A 24,697-nucleotide genomic window follows, 5' to 3' on the forward strand; every position below is an offset into this window, starting at 1 on the left:
TCAATCTTCTTTTAAATGGAGCTGAAGTTTAGTAGCTACCACATCTCCTTTTGCATCCTACAGAGATTGCTAACTGTAAGTTGACACCACAGGGAATTTAAGCAGCTGTTATGTGGCTAACCACATCATGCAGGAGGCCTGTCAGGTGAAATACATAATAAGACACTTTGTAACTTCTCTACAAAGGCTGCTGTCATACAGTATGCTTCAGTATGTCACTTTTCATATATTAAATTACTGCTGTAACAAAGCTCCAGGGTGTTTATGGATATAGAATTGTCAATATCTACCAGGTTATTGGTGAAAGGAAAGGGGATAATAAAAAACAGATACTAAACACGATTTTCCTTCAAACATATTCATAAACAAACAATCATGGGAATTATTGTGTAACAAACCCATGGGTGCCCCCACTTCTTCTGTGGCTGGATCAAATGTTTTCAGAAAAGACTTTAAACAAAACACAGTGAGCCAAATTCTCATCTGGTGTAAATCAGATCAATTCATTTGACTTCAAATCAGTGAAATTACCAGACCAGATCCTCAGATGATGTAAATCAGTGTTAGTAACCATTAATTCACCATTGTTTGCTGATTTTCTGTAATCAAGAGCAGGCAGAATGGAAAGAAACTATCCATGTCCTTGTTCAAATTTTTCAACCTAAACTAAAAAAGAAAAAGACCATTTCACAGGAAAAAAAAAAAAGACAAAAAAGACTTTCTAAACACAACCCTCCCCTCTGCCCCCATCCAAGTCCCTAATTTTCACTTTGCTGAAATTTTTTTTCCCCCTTTAAAACACTGACAATAGAACAGCACAATGCATATTTATCTACCAACATTTAAACACTATAAACAAAGATTTGGGGGATAAAGTAGATAGACACTCAGACTTCTTAAGTGGCCCTCATTAGAAGGTATTTTCTATCACTTTTTTACTGCAAACTATCAACTTCAGAAGCATTTGATGGGAGAACATAGGTTTCAGACTCTGATTTAGGCTCAATAACTGATCCCACGTGATTTTAAGCTTCTTGCACAATTCTTTTTCTTGTGTCAAGGGTGACTAGATAGCAAGCGTGAAAAATCGGGACTGGGGGGGTTATAGGCACCTATGTAAGACAAAGCCCCAAATATTGGGACTGTCCCTATAAAATAGGGACATCTGGTCACTCTAGTTGTGTGTCATGTTGAGTTTGTATTGGACATTATTTATATTTATGGCAGTACCGCTTAAGAGCCCCAGTACCCTATTGGGCTAGGACCCTATTGTGCTGCACTTTCTACAAACACAGAACAAGATGGTCCCTGCGCTGAAGAATTTACTATCTAAGTAAATAATCTAAGCAGTTGAGAGGTACTGCATGAAGACAACTTTTAGCTCCACTGAAATAAACTGATCTGGGAGAACATTTTGGAAAGATCAGCACAGAAAAACGTCAGCTTGTTTCCCTTTTACATAGGAATTTGTCTGCCCAAATATGGCGTTACAACCTCACTACTGAGCTGCCAGAAACAGAGCTCTTTAAAGGCAGCATCCCTCACAGCCAAAGAGAGCAGCAGCTTCCTGCAGTGCCCTACAGCAAGCAATCCCCTCTGGCAGCTGCAATAGATTGCGGTCACTGAAGCCATGGCCAGGCACGCTCAATAGAAGGCAAGGTTGTTGCTACTGCAATACCAGATCTTTGCCTGAAGGATGATTAGGTAATAAAATAAGATCCTCAAATGAGTGGGGAGGAACACCACCATTAATGCACAAAATGATTTGGAACGTATCAGTATAGAATGTATGGGTTTGAGTTGCTTATTATTATTTTTAAGTGTCTGAAGTAGACATACATCATGTGAGATCTTGTGGAAGAAGGTCCAAGATTTTTCAAAATGAACAGTGATTTTGGATGCTCAACTTGGGACTTCTTAATGAGGCCTGAATATCAGGAGATGAGTCCTCAGCACTTTCTGGCAAACAGGCTGCTTTAAGGTGTCTTGAGTGGAGTGTCCAACATCACTGGTCACTTAAAAATCTTGGCTAAGGGTGCTAGGATTGGCATTAGGAATAATGCTAATACCACCTAGCTCTTATATAGTGCTTTATATTAGCAGATTTCAAAATGCTTTACAAAAGAGGTCAGTAACATTACCCCCATTTTACAGATGGGGCAACTGAAGCAAGAAAGGTAAAATGATTTACCTTAGAGGTCACCCACCAGGCCATTGGCAGAACCAGGAATAGGCACACTCACCCCACCCTCCAATGTCTCCTGAGTCACAGTCCAGTATACTGTCCTCTAAACCACACTGCTTCCCTAAATGAACTGAATCAGTTCTTAAGAACTTACAGTATCCAGAAAGATAAAGGTCCTAAAAAGATCCCAAGATTCTCCTATTGTTTTGTGAAGAGCATGCAGGATAACAACATGAGATGATTCCACACCTATTTAGCTAAACTGGCTCTTTCTTAAAGGAACTATTTATAGAGCTGCTCCAAGTACATCTTAGCATTCTAGCCATGTGCATGCAGACTGACTTCTTGGCCTCTCCTCCAAACTCTTTCCTCCTAGATCTGTGCTCCTCCCTTCAGGTTTTATGGAAGTTGGTAAACCCATCATCTCTTGCTGTCAGTAGGGGTGCAGTCAGATAGCACATACCTTTGACCCCACCACAGCTCCCAATCCACTGTAGTCCCCTCCTGGAACAGCTGTAAACCCCAAGTGTGGTAGAGTCCACTTGCTTCTCCTACATAATAGGCTCCCTGTCCCACCTTAGAACCAATGGACCTTGGGTCCTTTGTTTTATTTGACCTAACAGCAGGTGTCAGACCTCATGTTGCTGGAGCTAACTGGATTCTCAGTATGCAATACCTAATGGTCAGGTGGATAAATTAATTAAATGGCCAAAAAAAAATCCCTATATTAATGCAGAGGTAAAGTTGTTTGGTAGTATGTCATCCCTTTGCAGAATACTGAGCTGAACAAACCTCAAGCTTCTGAGAACAAGGAAAAGCACAGTTAAGGTTATGTGGGAAACATTTTTAAAACCTTTTTGTCCTTTAACAGTGTTAGATGGAATCATGTGGGTCAGAATGAATGGGTTGTAAAAGGAGATGAGGAGCTGCTACTCTGCCAACTCCACAATTTCTGAAAAGTAAAGAGGTCTGTTAATGAGGTTTATTGAAACATTGCAGAGTTGCATGGGCAACCTTAACTGTGCGTTTCCTGGTTTTTAGAAGTTTGAGATTTGCTCAGCTCACTGTTCTGCAAGGGGACGACCGACCCACAAGCAACCTTAACTCTGCATTAACATACTTTTTTGCCACTGAATTGCCTAGTTTTTTGAACAGGAAAAGATATGTTATTGGTAGGAATTAGTAGTCATTTAGGCAGTTGCACATATATCACGTTCCACAATTTGCCAGCCAGACCCTGCTCTCCACATCATGAGGGTCTCACAAGCCCTGCTTTGCCAAGCTCCCTAGCCATGCCCGACTCATTCACTGCATTTCCCCCTCCAGCCTGGCCCCCTACCCACTACTGTAACCAGGCTCCTTCACCCCAATCAGGAAATGCCCCTCCCTGAAGTCCTCACTTCCAGGTATAAAAGTGTAAAGGAGCAGACTCACCCCTGCGGCGCCTCCTGCTGGTCATTGGGAATTAGCTCTTTTCCAGCCTGGAGCACCTCTGCAGGCTGGTGATCCACTACAGCTCTAGCCCCTGTGTCCCTCACAGACCCCAGTGCCCCTTTCTCTGGGGTTCTGCCCCCTGGCAGTACCCCCACACTCTGCCTCTGGGTCTCCCCTTCCTGGAGAACCCCCACCTTCCCACAGTCTGGGCTGCTGCCAGTCATCACCAAGCCCCCGTTCCCTGGGGCAGACTACAGCGTAAAGGCCAATCATAGGCAAGGGGGTTCAGACCTGCTGCCTTCTTCTGTACCTCGATGGGCCTTGGACCAGGCCCTACAGCCTGGTGAGCTGCTAGCCTGGAGCGCTCCCGCTCAGCCCGCTCCTTCCCCAGCACTGCACCACCCTCAGTACCCTGTCAGGCAGGCAGCCAGGCCCTGCTCTCTCCCAGCCTGGAGAGAGACTCCTTGGGCCTCTGGCTCACAGCCTTTTCATACAAGCCAGCTGGGGCCTGACTGGGGCATGGCCCAGCTGCTTCCCCAGTCAGCCATCCCCAGCTACAGCCCTCTCCAGGGCTGCTTTTAACCCCTTCTATTTTAGGAGTGGGGGTAGCCACCCCGCTACAACAAGCATTTCTATTGCAATTACTTCCGGCCATCCTAAAACCCAACTTACATGCAGTGCCTGAAGTGAAGTGAAGTGAAGGACAACTAACTTATAGTGGAATGTTGTTCCTGGTTGTGTTTCAGAACGGGTGGAGTTTGTGGCCAGGGTGGCAAGATAAATCACAGCCAGGGTTTCTGGTCCAAAACACTGACAGTTTTATGTTTCAGAGAAAGATCCTCTGACTCCTGTCCAATAGATGCACCCCATCTCCAAGAAACAGTGGGCTGTCAGAAGAGCTTGCAGTGTTTCTGTGACATACAGCCATGAGCCCTCCAATTTCCTGATTAATGTTCTTCCCACACTTATTAGCTTTCCTATGGTGTCTGTAGCTATTATTCAGATGCTCAGCCAAATCAGAGAAAATTATCACACTTCCTGGACACAAATCTCCAATGCAGTTAAAATCTGCTCATTATACTGTATGAGGTGTATACCAGGAATAAGGCCAAGACTATTTCTGCCTGAGTGAATCACCACAGTGTCAAGAGGTTGTGAGCTACTAAAGTCACTAGTTAAATGCTGCAGAGTGGGCAAAACGTGTTACCAACACAGGCCTCCTGCCTCTACCCAGATCAGCCTGTAGTCGGCAGTCCCCATGAGTGGTGTACTCCTTGCTCTCCCACAAACTTCTGCAACCTTGTGATCCAACAAATCACGCAGAATCCACATGTTGGCAATCCTGGCAGTGCAGCTATTTCTTTTTCTTCAGCAGTCAAGGTACTAGCTCTGTCAGTTCCTAACGTCCGTGCTAGGTTTTTGGAAACATCACATGAATCTGCCCCAAGATCAGGAACCAGCCACCCCCATCCAGGGGCTACTAAAATACAGATTTTCAACCAATCCAAGGCTTGCCTCCTATCCCCATTTCCTACCGCTTACACAAACCCTATCCTGGTCCCTGTTGTACCCCCCACTCACAAAGTCTACAGTCTCTAGCTCCTCCCCACCCGATATAATAAAAATGTTGGTTAAACCAGTTGCTGATTATTCTGTTGTGTTCACAGTAAGCCTGCCCATAACATAAAAACATGTTATGTTATCAGAGAGACTGGCAAGTTGTAGCAAGTAGAATGAGTTATCAGATATTTATTGCACAGGTCTACAAAGGTTCAGATTAGAAACCTCAATGGTAGGGTGTTCCCCAGGGCAATGGTGTCACTACATTTCCCTCACAATATCTAGACAACCATAAGCATAACTCCTTTAACAGTTTTTTTCCTTACTGGTGCATGTACACTAATCCTTCCAGACTGCACATCTATACAAGCAAAGAAGTGAAAAAGTTTTACATATGGTTCACAGGTTGGGTGCCCCAAAGATTTAGTGGGTGCTGTGCAGCACCTTGGGTAAAGTTTGACTCATGGCAGCCCAAACCCCCTTTTCCCTTTTACATCCCCAAATTTGGAACATTAGTGCTCCATAAGGCACACCAATTCAAAAGCAGTAAAATACTTTGGATTTTAGAGCATTCACAAGAGTTGAGCTTTAAAGCATATAAAATCACAGGCATAGAAACCATCCAGCTGTTTTTCTGTATTGGTGCACATGCACCGTTTCACTGCACATTTTCTTAAATACTGTTCTCAGTTTGGGTCCCCAAAAAATTTAGTTGGTTCCATGCACTACATAACACTTGACAGGTTGAGATCATTCTGACCCACATCACAGCAATAATTTGATCTCTAGATCTGTGCAATCCCCCTACACCCCCACCCCAAAACACCTAGAAACTTTTTGAAAAATAGCTATTTTTTTTTCAGAGCTTATATTTCTGCAACCCCTAGCTCAAAAAGGCCCCATGCTTGGGTCGCTAACCCTATACTGCACCCTCCTGAAGGGCACCAAATTTTAAAGGACTCTGAATAAGCATGTTGATTTTATAGGATTTAGAAAGGTCAACCTTTAACCAGAAGTCGTGACACAGCCTAAACTATAGGGGACCTGCTGCACCACTATAATACACAGCCCTGTTACCTCTAGGACGTTAAGAAATAAAAGGAATTAAGGACCAACTAATTATAAAAGGAACGACACTATCAGGAAAAAGGATAGGGTTAAATTAAACAAAGAGACAAAGATAGGAACTGGGATAAGAGAAAAGGCAGGAAAATCAAGGGGAACAGATAAATGAATGAACAAGTTAAACCCTCACAGTCACCAGATCCTCCCTCAAATAAAAACATCAATTTTAATCACTAAATGTAATCACCCTCCCCTCCCCCCCCCACACACTATAAAGGCAAATGGGTTCAAGTCCAGACTCTGTCCACAAGTCCTGGATATTCCATGTGCAGGTTTTTTTTGTTTGGAGCTCTACAGGTAAAATGGAACTGTAGCAGCATGCTGACTCACCAGCACAGCACCTCCTGCTGGTCATCTAGGAATTAGCTCAATTCAAGCCTTGTAGCGCCTCCTGCTAGCCAGTGTTTTCCTACCGCTACCTGCTTTCTGTAAATCTCCACCACTTGTAGCACTTCAGGCCCTGCATCCCTTCTGGACCACAGTGCCCCTTACCTTGGGGTGCTGCCCCACAGTAGTGCCCCCACACTCTGGATCTCCCATCCCAGGGGAACCCCAACCCCCATACCCACCTTGCCTAGGTGGCTACTGCCATTCGTCATCTAGCCTCTTCTCTCAGGGACAAACTACAGTCTGTAACGGCCACTCATCATTGGCAAGGGGATCGGACCTGCTGCCTTTCTAGCCCCAGCTGCCTCTTTGCAGCCTTAATACCTTCCCTGGCCTTTAGCAAGGCCTCAGCCTGGGGACTCATCAGGCCAGAGCTCCCCAGCTCTGCCGGCCTTTCCCCAGTCCTGCTCTGCCTCAGGTACCCTGTTTGCTCTCCCAGGCAACCTAGTCATCTCCACTCCTCAGCAAGAGTCCCCTCTCACACCCTCAGCCTGCCCTTTTATCAGGGCCAGCTGTGCCCTAATTGGGTGCAACCCCACATGTGGCTGACTAACCAACGAGTCTCCCTTGGCTGCTTTTAACCCCTTCCTAACCGGAGCGGGGTAACCACCCCACTACAGGAACCATAAAATAATCAAATAGACGTTACAGGCCTGCTTACTGCTTGTGTACAACATGGTGTCAACACATTACTTCGACAATAGGTTGGCCTTTACCTGGATGTACACCTACTGACCAGGAGTTCCTCCCCTCTGAATCTTAGCTAACTAGCTATGTAAGGAATCATCAGCACTCACCCTAAGGCATTTCACTGCAAGGCACATCCATCACTGGGCTGAGTAGGCTCCAGGTTGCTCACACCTTTCCCTTCCCTTGGCTTCCAGAGTAAGGGAGGCCTAACAAAAAGTTAAGCAGGCTGATGCACCTCTCCCTGTGGAAATGCAGCCTCTGGTTTCTGTCTCCATTCTGGGCCCAGCTTATGGCTAGTGATGGACTGGCTTCTCCCTATCTGATGCTTTTGACAACCAAACTGTTTCAGTAACAAGTAGCAGAGGGAAATGTCCCACTATGGAGCTGAGATCATCTGGCCAAGGGGCAAAATGGAGTTCTCTCCCCTGTACTAGAGAGCCATTGAGGAGCGGTCTCTCCTTCTCCTGCTAGCAGCAGACTGCCTGGCCCCAAACACTATGTCAGTCCTTGTTCAGAGCACACGTCTAGACAGAGTCAGCCATTTGCAGGCTATCCAGGCATGTCAATCAGGCCTCTGGATTGGTAACTCCTCCTCTTCTCCACTGTCCCCCTGCCACCGAGGGTGAGTTTCAAGTGTTACAGTAAATAGCTCCCCAGTAGAGGGGGCACTATGGTATTAGTACAGCATTACCAACTCTTGCAATTTTATCACGACTCTAGCAATTTTGGGATTTTGTTTTGTTTTAGCTGCCTCATGCAAACATGATAAAGGTGCCAACAACTCATGAATTTTCCCATATTCAGAATAGCCACCAACTCCCATTACCGTCACTGGGGGCTGAAGCCAGCATTTCCATATAGCCTATCTTCATGTGGAAATGAGGCTGTCCTTCATAAAGCCAGCTGCCACTTCCCACTGTTTTCAATGACATTGAAGCCCTGCCCACAGGCAAAATGATTGCCACTGTATGGTTCAATGGGGTTGGATGGGCCATAGGGAGTGTGAGGAGCTGCAGCAGACATACTGTGAAAGGTGGATGGGGAAAAAGAGGGAGAGCAGGAGCTAGATTTGAGATTTGCAGGAAAATGGAGGGCAAGGGTGGGTATCCAGAACAGGGGGAGCAGGGGTGGAAGAGAGGAAAAGAAGGTCTGGAGCCGCAGGGGGTGGAGAGAATGGGGGCATGCTGCCCAGTCTCTGGCAGAGAAGAGTGTGTGTGTTCCAGGGAGGCAGGGAAGTGATAATTCCTGCAAAAAGCTAAACCAATCCCATATTGTTATTGCTTATTAAAGCAATGGATTGATGTACTTCTTTAATATATCTGTAATTCCACTCTAAAAAAGTAATATACATTCTGTGTGTAAGTGTGAAGCATGATACATTAAATAGGTCAGTGATTCTAAAACTATTTATCCTCTAGCCCTTCTACCAAAAAACAAAACAAAACCAAATAAACAAAAAACGTAGGAGGGGAGGGAATCAAGACAGTAATAAAAAATGGATGGTTGTTCCCCTATCTCAGGGGTGAGAAGAAGGTAATTTGAGCATCCCTCTGAGCAGCCAGGGAGAGGCATATGTAAGCTTTGGGAGGGACAGAGTTTACTTTACTACCCATCTCTTAGTGCTTCAACACAACTCTTATAGAAAAATGACATAGACCCCAGAATTCAGTCTTTGAGAATTTTCATAAAGGATTGCACAGGGCAACCTACCCACAGTCAAGTCCAAAAAGAACAAGACAAATGAATTTATTTGAGCACCAACTCTATAAAATTTTACAATGAGAAAGAAACATGGTAATAATAGCTTAATTTTTACCTAACAACAAGACTACTTCATGATCTATATATATTATCTTCACAGTTATACATAAATATAAACAAAAGAAAGAAAGTAAATCTAAACAGGTCAGTCCCCACAGAAATGCAGCGAGAAGTGACTCGGAGTTCCAAAAGCTTAGATTGAGTTCACCAGAGTGTCAATTAGAGTCTTTGTTCATTGACTCTATGCAGCTTGCTGAGTCAAAAGCACTGCAATATCTTTCCTCCTCTTGCAGGCAGAGATCACCAGTTAGAACCCACGCAGGCTCTTGCTCTTTCTCTTCCTCTGCTGGACTGCTGCAAAATGATTCAGAGTTAAGGAAAATTAGCTTGCTTTCTGCTCCTGTGGCTGAGCTGCTCCTAAGCCATGTGCAGGTTATATGTCCTTTTGCAAAGCAGCTGCTCTGACTACTTGACCTCATTGGAGTCTATTAGTCCAGCTGTGGGAGTCTATTAGCATGGCCAAAACTACCACACCCATTTCCAGAAACTTCCGGGCATAGAACAGAGCAACAATAACTCAGATACAAACTTATTCCTCCCTCTCTTCTCTCTCTCTTTCTTAAAAGAGTGATCTTCCTATTAGGCATGTGGGTTACCCATGCATTTTTGTTTGCATTAAAAATTGACTTTTCAACCTGAAACTATCATACACACACACTGGTAGAGGAGTAGAGGGGAGTTAAAAAGTCAAAAGACAAGTCAGATAATGTATTTCAGTCTTTCTTTAAATCTCATGGGGTCTGACTCATGATTTTTGATCTCTTGAGGCTGGCAAAACTGCAATTATGTCAAGGAACTTAGAGAACTCTACTTTCAGGAAGTACTTGATGGAAAAGAACAGTTTGTTTGAAGGAAAGACTGTAGACTGGATGTTACACTGTCTTGCTGCCATCTCTATGTTCATACACAGAAGTGATGTCAGAAATTAAATATTCCAACAACAGTCAGACAAAGAGAAAACATTAATCCTAGCACATACCAGATTCCTGTCCCCAAGTAGATGGAGATGAAAGGAGATGTGTGCAGCAACTGGACGCTCTTTAGATCACAGTAGGAAAGCTACGAAATTGCAACTGGGCTGGATCAAAAAGAAGACATAATAAGAGCAGCCACACTGTTAGCTATAGTGGGCAAAGGCTGCCACCACATGCCAACCACGTGTGGATATGTCAACAGCAGTCCAGAAGGACTCATGTAACACCCTAGATGTGCTCCAAATGCATTTTCAACCCACAGAAAATGTCATATACAAAATTATCTCTACAACATGTGTAATCACAAATAAAGAGAAATACACAGAAGCCTTTAATAGCAGCCTGCTGCAACACTGATGTCAAGATGCACATTTACCATGGTGCCTATAGCCCCAGCATTACTACAGCAACCAGTGGTGGAAGGAGTAACAGACAAAAAGGAAGAGATACCCACAAAGGCCAAAGCCTACTATGACCAACAAGCTAGAGACTTGCCGGAACTACAACTGTCAGTCCCTGTTGGGATCAAATTATTTCCTCAGGACAAATCATACACTTGGAAACAAATTACATGTGTTGAACAGAGGAATCCTCATTCATATAATAAAACAGTTGATGGGCATATATTCATTGAAATGACAGATACATATCCCCACTATGAAAACAAGACAAACATGGGTGCAGAAGATGGTGAAATATGCACTCCACTGAGACTTGATCAGCAGGACACAGAAGGAACATAGATATCAGTTGCCCATCAGAACATACTCAAAACACCAGACCACCAGAAGAACCAAGTCCTAGGTTATCTGCTGGCATCAAAAGATATGTCTTGTGTGCAATTTGACATTGTAGTGAGTGCAGGTCTACATTTTGTGCAATATTAGGCAGGAAAGAACAACCCTCCCAAACCTAAAAGAAATAGTTTAGTTGCCAGGCAAGGTACAAGTTAAGGCCTGTCTACACTTGATGTGCTACAGTGGCACAGCTGAGGAACCACAGCTGTGCTGCTGTAGCACGTCAAGTGTAGACACTACCCACACTGATGGAAGCGGTTCTCCCATCGGCATAGGTAATCCACCTCCCTGAGAGACAGTAGCTAGATCAATGAAAGAATTATTCCATTGACCTAGCGCTGTCTACATCAGGAGTTAGGTCTGCTTAACTATGCTGCTCAGGAGTGTGGATTTTTCACACCTAAGTGAGGTAGCTGAGTTGACCTAACTTTTTAGCATAGATCTGGCCTTAGGTAATTTTTTTTAAAAAGAGTTGATGTTACACACATACATACAGACATACATATAATCTTGTGTGTGTGTGAGAGAGATAATAAAGATTGTGTGGGGTATAATAGACTGTTAAAGTATGTAAGCTGATGATGACACAGGGCCACCTGTCTGGATCTCAGGGATCCACAGATTCTAGGAGAGAATATGCTACGTATCCCATGAAGTGGTGGTGGGGGAGGGAGTCTCATTTTGATTAAACAATCTGAGGGAGACTCCAGAAGGGGAAATTTGTAGAGTTTCCTATTTCTCCCCATCCCCCATTAGCTCCTTCCAGTGGGATTTTTCACAAGAATGGGAGATTCTCCTTCTTAGGCACAGGAGCAAAGCATGCATGTGAGATTGTTTATTTGGCCAAGAAAACTGAAGCAAGTCTGACACACTAATGACTGTGTTTCTTAAAGATTTTGTTTTGTGTAAAGAAAAAAAGCAATGGCCTTAGGCAAGCTTGGCATGTCAAATGATAAAAAGAAACTAAAATGACAGAGCTGAATGCCTGTTCTTTCCAAGAAAAGTATCAGTAAGGTCTTTCCTAGACCCAAACAACAGTCTTGTCAGTTAACCATAATGTTATCAAATTAGACTGCATGGTTCTGAGTAATGGAAACCAATTAAACTGCACTGTTGTGCACAGCATTATCAGATTTCAAGTTAGTTAATTTTTCATGTGTTACATCTAGCATGCGAGAGAGAGAGAACGAACTTGGAAAAAAATTCTCACTTTTCTGAGAACATTGAAGGTGCAAAAGATCATGCAAATCTTACCATATGTTATGTGGGGAGTTGTGGTTTGTTTCAGTTGTTTAAAATACCATATTATTCTACCTTAAATTTAGAATAGTGCCTGAGTAGGTTATAAGATGCAGACAGGAAATACAGGGGTAAATTCTGAAGGTTTTGGTAAATTCTGGGTCATACGTTTATTTGGCATGTAGCCCAAGAAAGGCCTTCAGGGTTTGGTCCATAATTATGTAAGGTAGCTCTTAAAATTAGGATGTACTTTTCATAGTTTCTTGTATCTTGTATTGATTTACAATATATAGCATGTAAAGCATCTTATATGCTAACTTTTTGATGATTTACGTGAGAGACAGTATTATTTCTAATAAAATAGCATCTAAGTACAGGGATTCTATGTTAGGCAGTTGTATGGCCTCCATTACTACAGTATCTGATCTCCTGGGGATTAAGACCCTATTGCACTAGGCACTATGAAACCAACAGACAGTCCCTGTCCCAGAGTTTTCACAATCTAGAAATTAGACAGTATCCTACAGGTGATTAAATAGACAAATAGTGGGAGGGCATATTAACCCCAGTAGTTATATGTTTTGGTTTGTCAAAGGCATAGCATTGACTATATATAGCAATGAAGGACAACTACATATATTCTTGTTAGCTAGCAACTCCTGAATTCTAATCCTGGCTCCGCCAATGAGTTGCTGTGTGGTTTTGGGCAAGCTACTTCAAAGCTCTCTGCCTCAGTTACTCCAGATTTACAAATGGTGCAAAGGAGGGAAGAATCCTGCCTAGGGTGTATATTCTTCAGTCTCCAGACTCCAAGGGAGGGATTAAATTACAACAACACTGGAACTATATGCAAGTGTAAACAGTGATCTTTTCCTAGGTCTCCCAATCCGATATTAATAATGAGACATGGAACTTTTAAGATCTAAAACCACCAATCTGAATACAGTTTTCTAGTGATCAGAGTTCTCATCTGATAACTGGTTGGTTACTTAAAATAAAATGTGAACTGGAGTGGTGTTCCCAGACAACTTCATATATGTTGACTACAATGTAGTTGTTCTGGATTTGCAGTGATGTAAGGAAGAACAGAATTCATTCCTCAAATTATAATCCAAACTATGCCTCACAAAAATCTCTCTTAAAGGAAATGTAATAGTCTGAAGAACTTCAGTGCCAAGGCAGATCTACAATAAAGAATGCCTCATGTAGGGAACTAAGAATACAACCCCATGCCAATAACTGAGGTCACTTAGGTCACACATAGCTTACTTTCCTCAAAGTTCTTCCCCACATGTGGCAGTTAACTATGACCCCAGTTTGGAGATGGTGCAGAGTTATAATGCTCCAGTAGGAGCACTGGGAGTTATTGTGACACAAAGGGAATGGAAAATTCCTTGCATCTTCCATTCTCCCATACTAAAGCAAGGACCAGCCACAATCTGGCCATTGGCAGGGATTGGTGATGAACTGTGTTCACCATCACCACCAACGATAGGCTTTCTCTATCATTTATGACATTCAGATTGTTTAGGACTCTGGCAAGGACACTCCTTGTATGGTGGCTATGCTTAAATCCATAACTGAATTTATCATACTCATCATTGCCATCCAAATAGTCTTGCCACTACCCCTTCAAAGACTTTGCCAAACAGGGAAGGTTAAAAACCAATCTACAATTGTTAAGACAAAGATTTGCTAAATCTATTTGCTGATTTTTTCCTTCCTGCTTGGCAATGACGAGATAACAAGTGACTATTCTCTGTATAATGAGAAATTGGGCCTCAGGCTTTTGTTACCAGATTACTGCTTTACCATTGATTTTCTCTTGAACATCTGTCACCAAATTGAGAAGCATGGTGAAATTTTAGTTATCTCTTTCTTTTTAAATGCACTGTACTCTTATATAGAGATCCCTAATTGCAATAATTCCAGAGGATGACCTCAATGGCTATTCATTGCAAGCATTAATTACATCTCAGGTGCAGTCTCCTCAGCCCCACTACGTTATAGATCTTGCCACTTGCACTTTCATTATGTCAATAGCACCAGGGCATCACAATAATAACTAGCTGTTTTCCTTTATCTCAGGTTGTGTTGGTAGTCTTGTATCTGGCTTCGTACTCCCACTCTTTTGTCTTGCTGTTTTTACCTGTGAAACATCTACTGCCTATTCACATCCTCCCACACCTTCATTATTGCTATAATCCTACAGCATTACTGCATGACCTATCAGTTAAGTCTTCCTCACTAGATCATTCTTACTGTATTCAACACTTCTAAAAAACAGTTAGTCTTTATATACTCTACATTATAATGACGCAAAAAGCCAGAGCAATACATTGATTCTGCTGACCAAACAACTCACAAGACATGTTTAAGCATGTCTACTGAGTGCATGTTCAGATTCATCTGGGATTCTCTCAGCACCAATTTATGAGATAACAAGGCTACAGATGTAACCTCTGATTCCATCTGAACCATTAACAAAAACCACAAAACTTGAAATGATTAAAATCAGAGTAAATTTCACCTTTACTTCAAGTGCAGTGATAATGATAGAGGAAATTAGTGGACATCTGCAATTATGATTCAGATATTTTACTGAGGTTGGTCAGGAAGGGACAGGTTTTTCAGTGCATTTAGTTAATGCTAACAGAATAGTCTTTTCATGCTATAAAATATTAGTATATATACTGGTTTCAGAGTAGCACCCGTGTTAGTCTGTATTCGCAAAAAGAAAAGGAGTACTTGTTAGTCTCTAAGGTGCCACAAGTACTCCTTTTCTTTTTACTGCATATACTGTATATGTCTCGTTCAACACATTGTCACTACTGTTATATCAGATTAGTCTCTTGTTCTGGTAATAATTCCTCACCTCATCTTGCTAAGAATCACTGTGTAAGATCTTTTTCCCAGGGGTGGCCTTTATATCATCAGTTCAAAACGACATTTGACAAGGATCCATTTAAATAAGGCACACTGGTTAGGCAATAAGAAGTGACAGGCAGTGCATTGCTGAACAATTATTGTATGCCTTGGTTGGTGTCAGAAGGCCAAAGGGCAAGTGGCTTTAACCACTCAAGAAGGGCAATAATCTCCTAGTAATGTACTGCCTGGAATTCCTATTGAGATTAGAGCATGAAAGCTCCAGAAAGGAAAGATGGAGAACAGCTGAGAGATGACTGAGCACCAATCAGGGAGCACCCTTTGTGATCAGGATTCTAAAGCCATTTCATAATTAACAAAAGCAAATAAACCCCACCTTATTTAGAAGCATAACTTGAGGCATTGTTGTGACAATGTTGGCCTATGTCTATCCAGCCACTAAGAGCAGAAGCAGCCAAATGTAAGGGGACTGTTGCCCTCTTACTAACATTCAGTGGGGGTGTTTTAGTTACTAGCTCCTAGTACTAAAAAAGGGGGGAGGGTCGATGGTGAATCAGAACCCTGAGATTGACAGCCCCCAGGAACAAGGGGGAGAAGCCAATGCTCCAGGTCAGCCTGAATGACAGGGCATGCAGGCTAATCAGGGAGTCAGGAGAGGTCCCATCCTCTGTGTGAGCTGGAATTGCCTGGGTCAGACAGAGTGGGGCCAAGCTAAGGAGAAAGCAGGGGCCTGAGCTGAGCTGGGGAGCAGAGCTGTGCCGGATCCAGAGGGACCAGAAAAGCAGCCCAGAGAGAGCAGACCCTATCCTGGGAGCAGAGCTGCAGCCCCAAAGCCAGAGGTACAGCCCAGAGAGAGCAGACTTGCCCTGGGAGCAGAGCTGCAGCAACCAGAGCCAGAGGGGCCAGAAAAGCAGCCCACGAAGCAGGTCAGTGCTGGGAGCAGAGTCACAGAAGCAGCCTGCAGAGCAGACCTGTCCTGGGAGCAGAGCTGCAGCAACCAGAGGCAGAGGGGCCAGAGAAGCGGCCCAGGGAGCCGGAGGCAGAGCAGCAGCAGCAGTGCAGACAGAATGGTGGAGCTGGGGCTGGAGCAGTGCGGAGCTGGGTGCGGTGAGCAGCTGGGGAGAGCGAGGGGGACCTTGGGCAGCGGGCCCAGCACAGGGAGACACCTCAGCCAAGAGGCTCTGCAGGCCAGGCTTGGATCTAACCCCGACAGGGCGGGGGCGACACTGGGAAGAAGGGTCCTACCACTGAGAGCCTGAGAGCGTGTGGCCACCACCAGAGCAAGTGTCCGACCCACAGCACCCCGCAGCACAGCCAGGGCCTGAGAAGGAGGCCTGGGACATACAAGGAACAGCCTGTGAACTGCCCTGACGTTCCAGAGACCCTGTTTGTGACGTTCCCTGCCACAGAGCGGGGTGATGTTTCCTTTAACCTTTCCCATTTTTCCTTATTCTTCTTAAAATTGTTGATTAAATAACTTGCATTTGCTTTAAATTGTATGTAATGGTCAGTGGGTCAGAGAAGTGCCCAGTGCAGAGAGAATACCCCAGAGTGGGGACACCCTAGCCCCTGTCCTAGGTGACCACAGCAGGGTTGGGGGTCGAGCCCCCCAGGAATCCTGGGCCCAGCCTTGTTGGGGTTACAAGGACAGGGACGCCACTGGGTAAAGGAAGTGGAAGCGAGGACTCAGATCCTTTCGCTAGCCCACTTCACTGGGGTAGTGCAGAAGCCAGGAAAGTTTCCCACAAGAGCGGGACTATTCCCCCGCTTACACAAAGGAAGACCCTCTGGACATTCATATAGCCTCCTACCATTTTGACTGGACTTTCTCTGTCCTGTGATGATTGGCTGTTTGCTCCCACCTTCCCCCCTCCCACACATTCTCTTCACCTCAACTTCACTCCACAGCTGCTCCTCTTCCCCACCCCACATCTTGTCCCCCTCAACCACCTCACCTTTTCTTTTCCTTTAGGTGATCCCTTCCTACCTAAACCCATCCCACCTCTGCATCCCAAAAAGAAAAAACTGTGGCACTAACATGGCATTTGATGTCATCCACTCTGCTTGTGTGCCATACCCCTTCTCCCACCCTGTTTGTTTTGTCTATGGGACTGTAAGCTCTTCAGGCAGGGACCAGGGCAGCGCAAAGGTAACAACTGGTCCCCATTATCGGTTGATCCTGAGGCGCAACCATAAAACACTATTAATAATAATTATTATTAATAACTCATGAAAAGTGATGTAATTGGATAGCTTTAGCTTTATCGCCAGGACCATAAAGTACGCTACTGTAATAGAATTGTACTACATACATCATTTTTTAAATTCCTACAGTTTCAGCAATACAAACTTGCTCTTTACACGACCTACAGGTGTTGTAAAATGTTTTCCCTTCACTTACAGCTAACACTGGAACACTGTGTATGTCATGAATAACCTCAGATGCCAAGGAGACAGCGTAGTTTAGTAATCAAATAAGGCAGCCATGAATTTCTGAGTTCTAATCCCAACCTAGACTGGCTCACTGTACGGCCTTGAGCATGTCACACTACCTCTATTTCCCACGTGTAAAATTAGGGGTGATAATACTGACCTCACAGGGATCATGTGTAGACAAAACAGTTAACATTTGTACAGTGCTTTGAAGCAGAAAGAACTATATAAATTTTTTTTATATGTTATGATTTTTTTTCTTATTTGAGAGAAGGTCAGAAGTAGGAAATAAAGGCTCATGCCATTGAACTTTCATGGGAGCTGGATTGAGACCTACACCAGTATGATTAAGGGCCGACTCCATCAGCCACTAAAGTTAATGGAAAGACTACTTTAATTTGAAAGGAGCAAGAGCAGGTCTGTAGTTAAGTATGGTTAAGTAAGGAACTAAGGCAGCAGCACAGGAAGTGAGGTGTAGCCTCTCCACTAGACTTGAACCCAGCAGGGAGCGTCACATCTGTAGTACTCAGCTTTGAAAAGTTCCCTTAACTTGATGATAGCATATTTATCGAAGCAGAGTGAAGCAGGTTGCTTCCTAAAAATTCCTAAAATTTAGAACTAGGGCTGCCATGGTGTGAGACACAACATCCTCCCATACACACAACCTCACAGGCATCCCCACTAAATGAACCTCCCAGCCACCAGCATAACCACAAAGGACACCTGTTCCACACATTGTTTCAGCTACACAGTTTTCCTCCTCCCCCCCCCCCCCCCCCAAAAAGGGGGAACTTAATTCTGGGATGTATTAGAATGAGTGTTGTAGGCAAGATAAGTGGAGTAGTAATTCTTCTGCTCTACTCTGTACTGATATGGCCTTAACTGGAGTGTTGTGCCCAATTCTGGGCACCACATTTCAAGTAAGATGTGGACAAACTGGAGAAAATCCAGAGAAAAGCAACAAAAATGATTAAAGGTCTAGAAAACATGACCTATCAGGGACGATTGAAAAAACTGGGTTTGTTTAGTCTGGAGAAGAGAAGACTGAGAGGGGACATAACAGTTTTCTAGTACATAAAAGGTAACGTTATAAGGAGAAGGGAGAAGAACTGTTCTCATTAGCCTCTGAGGATAGGACAAGAAGCAACGGGCTTAAATTGCAGTAAGGGCTGTTTGGGTTGGACATTAGGAAAAACTTCCAAACTGTTAGGGTGGTTAAGCACTGGAATAAATTGCCTTGGGAGGATGTGGAATCTCCGTCATTGGAGATTTTTAAGGTTAGACAAACACCTGCCAGGGATAGTCTAGATCTGGGGTTCTCAAACTTCATTGCACCATGACCCCCTTCTGACAATAAAAATTACTACAAATTACTACTAAAATTACTACAGGATGGGAAACCAAAGGCTGAGGCCACCCGAGCCCCACTGATCGGGGGTGGGGCCAAATCTGAAGCCCGAGGCAGGAGGCCTGTAAACTGAGCCCTAACACAGGGCTGAAACCCTCAGGCTTTAGCCTTTGACGGTAGGGCTCGGGCTTCGGCTTTGGCCCTCAGCCCCAACAAGTCTAAGCCAGCCCTGGTGACCCCATTAAAATGGGGTCCTGACCCACACTGTTTGAGAACCGCTGGTCTAGATAATGTTTAGTCCTGCCATGAGCGCAGGGGACTGAACTAGATGACCTCTTGCGGTCCTTTCCAGTCCTACGATTCTATGATACTTTTATAATAGTCTGCTTACCATCTTGCTCTTCTACTATTTTTGTTTCCCTTTGGCATGCACTGCAATTATCCCATTTTGTTCTCACCTCAGAGTTGTCCTGGACCCAGGTTACGATCCCATAAACATTCAGTTCGGAGCACAGGACTCCTATTGCTGTCACCTACAGAATACAGCTCACACAAAGACAGGGACTGAAGCTTCAAAGACAACATTTTACTTGAGCTGATATTGTTAAATTATTTTCTTTAAGGAGCTAGCCCTTCATTAAAATATCAATTTGAACAGAGCTACACTGATTTATATCAGCTGAGGATCTGGTCCATGGACTTTAAAAACGAAGGAACAAAATAACCCACCAGAGTTTGGTCACCTTCCAAGCTTATGTGAGATAGCAGGCCTCTCTAAAAAGAGGATAGCATCAGAGTCCAGATAGCTGTCAGGACAAGATGCATGTAAAAAAGTAGTAAATGTAGCTAGTCCTTCACGTCATTACTAGGTTTAAAAACCAACCAGGACAGAGAATGCAGGGCTCTGGCAGGCATAATATGATCATGGCTGCTCAGTCTAGTAAATAAGCATGCTGCATGCTGTAGAGGAACATCACAGGAAGCCTGACTAATTACTCAAGAGGAAACCCTTCCTGCTGAAGAGATGGCATTTGTAATGTTTTACATGTGGCCCATCTAAACCCATTATTGCATAATATATATATCCTGGGACAAAAGTGCAACCAGCCTCTGACTGGGCATCATGCCATCTGAACAGATGGGTAAGAATGTAGGCAGCCAGGAGCCCATGTATGTGCATTCATTGTGGGTATAGAGAGCAGGATTACAAACTGGAAATATCCAAATGGCTATTCATCCTGAGCTTACACAACCATGGATTTAGGGGGTGTGTGTGGGGGAATTATTAGAGTTTTAATTATTTTAATACAGAAAAATAAAAACCATAATTACAATTATCACATACACAGAAATATAGAATACACATGTCTCTCACATGCACATGCTGAACAACAAGACATAACCAGAATCATTTCACCTGAGATCTCTCTTTTCTGTCTTTTTCCAGATTTGCTATGGGCTAGATTCTGGCAGGAACTTATGCACATGTGCAGTGTCTTGTAAGAGACTGAAGAGTGTCCTTCCCTGAATGGCCCATGTAAGGATTAATCAAAATTACCGCCCTTTTGTTCAGGGGAGTGCACGGGCTGCTACCAAGATATTTTCTCCCCCTCATTCTCCCCAGAACAGCAATTCACAAGGAAGGCAGCTAGAAGGGTCATGGAGTGGTCAGAACCGAGGACTCATCCCCTCTGGTGTCAACCATCACAGCAGGCTGGTTGGTTGGGGTAATATGCCGCACCCTGTAACAGGGAGCAGCGATTTGTGTATTCGCACATGCACCAAGAAGCTGTGGGAGACCTTCTACCTTCAGAAGCACAGTGTCTCTTGGTACATGCTCTAGGGGAAAGAGGGGAGCAGCTCCACACTGCACCAAAGGCTGTAGCTAAATGACACAAGTTAGAACCTAAGTGACTTAGACCTATGTTCTGTACCATTGTTATACTTCTGTTTCATTAGATTTCTGACAAATAGGGACACATTCTGGCTTTTCACTGGAAGGAGAAGCCCTGAACACGGAAGCAAAGATGTAGTACTGAGATAGCATATATAAAGAGGGGGCAGGGGGCAGCTGTGCCACTTTCTGGGACTTTAGGAATGAGCAGCATTTGCTTTCCACTGCATCTGCTACCAAATACTAGCAGGTGCTCCTGGGGATGGGGGACGGGGAGGATTTGCTGATCCTCTAAATGACCTTGACTCCTTGGGACTGCAGAGCCCCACCACTTTAGATGGCCACTCAAGAAGCTGAGCATAGCATTCTATCTGGATTCTACAGGCATGTACTGGGGAAAGCAAGATTTCCTGAGCATTATTCCCTCCCAGTAGGGACAGGGTCTAATTTAACCCTCTGTTTCTTAGCAGTCTTGCTTGCTATCCTTTATCAATACAACTGAAAGCCTAATCATTTTTGGTTTGCAGTGGCACATGGACAGTTTTTCCTGGGGTTTTTCAGGGTCATTTCACAGCCCCACTGAGTTTCTCCTGGTTTTGGCTTCACTCAGAATTTTTTGGCAAACCTAGCCTCATTTTCAATTTGTAATGAAACCAGGCAAGTATTATCTAGCTTCAAGCTTCATTACCAGCATTTCACACAACCCTCTTTAGAAGGAATAATTACTGGTCTTATTTATCGAATAGATTATACAAATCCCCCAGTAAGTAAATTGTACGATTCCGAGGAAGGTTAGTGAGCTAGATTAAACTGACACATCTATTTACTTCCAACCGGTAGACTGAAGGACAGTGACATATCATGTTTATTAATTCAGTAGTTAACCCTGCTTCAGTTGCAGCTCTTACCACTGCAAATAGTGCATCTCATCAGTCCTGTACAATATTTGTATGCAAATGTGTTCATTACTCAGTCTGATTAAAATGATTGACCCACTGATGTTTTAAATATAATACTTTGCACTCCTATAGGGCCTTCCCTGGGAGAATTTCAATGCACTTTGCTGTTTTTAATTAATTCAGCCTGCAGTCACCCATAAAGATTACTACTCCCATTTCATCAATGTGGAATCTGAAACAGAAATTAAAGCCAAAGCTTCCCAAACCTATGAGGCCAAGATTGGCAATTTAGGCTAGAAAGAAGTTAATGGGTTCTTTGTGTGCCCTTACCATGCAAGACTTTCCCACTGCAAAAGTGTAGCCCAGACTGTGCCAGTGATGAGTTGCATATAATTCAGAGCAAACAGCATCTGTTGTCTAGCTTTGCTGCTACTGTGAGACACTGAGGCTAGTCTATCCAAGCCTCTTACCGTATGCCCCGAGTTGCTCTTGCAGTGGCAGAAAGAGATGTGGGTTTTACTTCTGCTGTCTGTGTAATGTGAGACAGGTTAGTGGTTTAATGGCAGGGCTTGTGATCCCTGTCTGGTTCCAGCATCTGTTTTCCCCACTTGGTCTTGTTTACTTGTTTACTTCATCATAGAGTAGTAAGACTATTGTGTGCAGGAATAATGCCTAGTTCTTGACCTGTAGATCTCAGGTTACCATATGAAGCAGCTCAGCATCGTTATCCCCATTCTACAGCTACAGAAACAGGCAGAGAGTGGGGAAATGACTTGGCCAAGGTCACCGAACAGGTCACTGAAAGAGCCCAGAATAGAACCTGATCTCCTGAGGTCCAGTCCAGTGACTTATCCACTAGGATTCAGGGTCTCCTTAGTACACATTTGTGTGTGTGTACTGCTTAATGGCCAAACTTGCCCATTCTGATTATTCTTTATTATTAGTTGAGTAAGACCTACAGGCCCAGTTTGAGATAAGGACAGCATGTGCTAGACACGGAACACAAACACACACACACACAATAGACAAGACAGACACCAGATAGTAAAGAGAATAGTCATAGAGAAGGGAAGTGACTTGCATATGATCACCCAGCAGGTTGGTAGCAGACCTGGGAACAGAACCCTGGTCTCCTGACACCACTCCAGTACCTTGTAAGTTGATCTAGAGAGGCAGACAACCTGCTGCAGCAGGCAAACCCCTGCCCCTGTGTTCCCCTTCTGTCTTCTCGAACTGTTTCTCTCATTCCAGGCAACCAAAAGAGTACTCTTCTCCCATAGAGCACCTAGCACCCCATCTTTGCAAATGTCCCTCCAAAGTTGCACAAAAAGTCAGTGGCAAAGCTGGGAGTAGACTGATGTCTACTGTCTCAGTGTTCTGTGAATCAACCACAAGATCATCCTTCCTTCCTTTTTACAGACTCTGTCTCACACACACACGCACATTTATCTAACATCCTGGCCCCAAAAGGTTTGTATATTTATCTATTCTTATTATAGAAGGAGAAGAGACATGTATAAATTACACATGTGGTGCTTCTTATTTTAGCTGAAGTTTCCAGTAGGCTTACTTGTTTTGGGATAAAATTCCAGGCAAGATTTGTTTGCTGTTTTGAGTGCCAAACAGAGCTGTAAGTATGGGCAGAGGTTTGCTCGACTTAGATTTAACAGTTCATAAGGTCTAATTAAATCAGCTATTTCATGATGCAATTTTCCTTCCTTTCAAGTGCTAAGTCTCACAGCCACAGTTTAAGGGTATTTGCTAATACTAATCCAGCTTGCAGATAAATTCAACTTGCAAAATGTAGAGCTTTCTGTTTTTACTAGAAAAGCCCAAAGTTTGGGTGGTGTATCAAAACACAAAACCCAATTCCAATTTTGCATCTGACTCCTAATACATACTCCCTCAGAACTTTGGGGTATGTAAAATCCAAGTCCATTTTGATACTTTGCTTATGTACAGAAGGTTTCTCCTGTTTTATACAATCCCAACAGATAATGCAAGCTTGTAAAAACACAATGAATAAAATAAGCAACTAGGCATATTCACATTTTCATTGCTAACTAGATAATCAGCATCCCCACAGTCCACCCCCTCCAGCACAGGAGGATAAAAAAGGAAATTAGGGCTGTCAAGCAATTAAAAAAATTAATCGCGATTAATTGCACTGTTAATAATAGAATACCATTTATTTAAATTTTTTGGATGTTTTCTACATTTCCAAATATATTGATTTTAATTACAGCACAGAATACAAAGTGTATAGTGCTCACTTTATATTTATTTTTGATTACAAGTATCTGCACTGTAAAAAGCAAAAGAAACAGTATTTTTCAATTCACCTAAAATCAGTACTGTTGTGCAATCTCTTTATCATGAATGTTGAACTTGCAAATGTAGAATTATGTAAAAAAAACTGCATTCAAAAATAAAACAATGTAAAATTTTAGAGCCTAAGTCCACTCGGTCCTACTTCTTGTTTAGCCAATCACTTAGACAAACAAGTTTGTTTACATTTGCAGGAGATAATGCTGCCCGCTTCTTATTTACTGTCACTCAAAAGTGAGAACAGGTATTCACATAGCAGTGTTGTAGCTGGCGTCGCAAGATATTTACATGCCAGATGCGCTAAAGATTCAATATATGTCCCTTCATGCTTCAACCACCATTCCAGGGGACAGGCATCTATGCTGATGACAGGCTCTGCTCGATAACAATCCAAAACTGCGCGGACCGACGCATGTTCATTTTCATTATCTGAGTCAGACACCACCAGCAGAAGGTTAATTATTTTTTTTGGCAGTTCGGGCTCTGTAGTTTCCGCATCGGAGTGTTGCTCTTTTAAGACTTCTGAAAGCATGCTCCACACCTTGTCCCTCTCAAATTTTGGAAGGCACTTCAGATTCTTAAATCTTGGGTTGAGTGCTGTAGCTATCTTTAGAAAACTCACATTGGTACCTTCTTTGCATTTTGTGAAATCTGCAGTGAAAGTGTTCTTAAAATGAACATGTGCTGGGTCATCATC

The sequence above is a fragment of the Lepidochelys kempii genome, chromosome 1 (genome assembly GCF_965140265.1).
Source record: "Lepidochelys kempii isolate rLepKem1 chromosome 1, rLepKem1.hap2, whole genome shotgun sequence".
In the NCBI taxonomy this organism is placed as follows: domain Eukaryota; kingdom Metazoa; phylum Chordata; order Testudines; family Cheloniidae; genus Lepidochelys; species Lepidochelys kempii.